We start from the raw sequence: 1,778 nt of genomic DNA, 5'->3' as shown, positions 1-1,778 counted from the left end.
CTCTCTCTCTCTCTCTCTCTCTCTCTCTCTCTCTCTCTCTCTCTCTCTCTCTGAAACTGTAAGCCCCAATAAACTTTCTTCTATACCTTGGCCATGGTGTCTCTTTACCATGATAGACAATTAGGACATAAGATTACAGACAAGGATTCACTTCAGTGTGGACCTTGTATCAGTAAAGCAAAATCTATTTCTATTCTCTAGGCTGTATATTTTCAGAGTTCTATCCTTTATAAACCCTGCTTGAAAGGAATCAACTTTGTCTCCCTTCAGTGCACTGACCATCTCACTATTCAGCCTTCAGAATGACCCAATCTCACTTTCCTCCATTTACATATTTGCTGCCTCTCCACTTCTGTTCCTCTCCACTATATACTCAAAATAATTTCTAGAAAACTCAGTATATATAAATACAACCCCGAAGAAAAAATCTGCTATGTTAAGATGATTATACAAATTTTATCACCTACATATGCTTCAGAAGCACATTCAAAATACAGATGGGGCAATCCTGTCTGGTATAGACGTCTCCTGTGCAATCTCAAGACATTTAGCATCATTGGCCTCCATCTACTAAATGTCAGTAGTTTTAACACATCCACATGCTCACTCTCAACATTGAGATAATGTAACTTTCTTTATCAATGTCCCCTCCCTTACATCTCCATGCATCCACATTCCTAAACTTACTGTAGTTCCTGTGGATATCGTCACAATGGTTGCTTCAAGAAGTATGGAGCCCAGAACTGAGCCAGTTATCAGAAGCATTCTAGTCCCATCATGGTCAATCAGATTAGCACAAAGCATAAAATTTTAAATGGAAACTCTGGAATCTTCTCTTCTTATAAAAATCTGAAACTGGGGAAATAAACCACAAAAGCGGGGGAGGAAACTAAGTGATTGGAAAAACTAAAGATGGATTATTATTCAGTCTGGCACATAAGCAAGCAATCATATACCATATGCCATTCTGAGTTTTGTTTTTCTGTTGCTTGTAGATAGAATTTCTCTTGCCTTGCCCTTGACCTCCAAGGCAGCAACATGACTCAGAGAAGAGAGCAAGACAGAGCCTCATGAAAGCAAATACCTTAAATATGTCATTTCCTGTTATATCTCTACAGCACATCATGGTACCTGAATTCAGAGAAAGATTAGCTTTAAATAAATGAAAAAACAAATCTTGAACAAACACCATAGAACATAGAGACTTGAATGAGCTCAGCAGCTTTGCTGTTTGCTACCAGAGAAAGCCTCTCATTTCCTTACCTATAAAGCTGGGTACAGAGTTCTACTACTGGCTCAACCTCTCCCGTTTCATCTCAAAATTCTCTGTTCCTAGATTATTATGCTCTGAACACACGTGCCTCTTGGTAGGTCTATCAAACATTCCAGGATCTTCGTGCCAAGGCTATGTCCTCTAGCAGAGATGGTCTCTCTCTCATCTTATGCTTGACTCTTTTTTTTTAAGTGCCACTTCTTCTACTAGGGCATCTCTGAAAATCCCATAGCACTGCCCAGATTGCATCCACAGTACTGAATGTCTGTGCTCCTATGAACGAATCCCTTTTTTATCTGTGTGTGAGAGAGAAAAATTGTGTGTGGAGGCCATAGGTAAATGTTGTGTGTTTTCCACTGTTGCCCTCCACCTCAGCTTTGAGAAAGGAATGCTCCCTCGTCATAGACAACATAGACCTCACTGATTAAGCATTAAGCTAGACTGGTAAAAAGGAGAGAGAAAGAGAGGGAGAGGGAGACAGAGAAGAAGAAGAAGAAGAAGAAGA

The 1,778-nt window shown here is 39.8% G+C and overlaps 1 protein-coding gene across 2 annotated transcripts in view; it reads right to left on the bottom strand.

The window, feature by feature from the left end:
• Positions 1 to 1,778, bottom strand: part of Tafa2 (TAFA chemokine like family member 2) — a 472,572-nt gene that overhangs the window by 413,579 nt on the left and 57,215 nt on the right. The window lies entirely within an intron of this gene.

The sequence above is a fragment of the Mastomys coucha genome, unplaced genomic scaffold, assembly GCF_008632895.1.
Source record: "Mastomys coucha isolate ucsf_1 unplaced genomic scaffold, UCSF_Mcou_1 pScaffold4, whole genome shotgun sequence".
Taxonomy (NCBI): Eukaryota; Metazoa; Chordata; class Mammalia; order Rodentia; family Muridae; genus Mastomys; species Mastomys coucha.
This window is presented reverse-complemented; position numbering and strand designations above follow the sequence as displayed.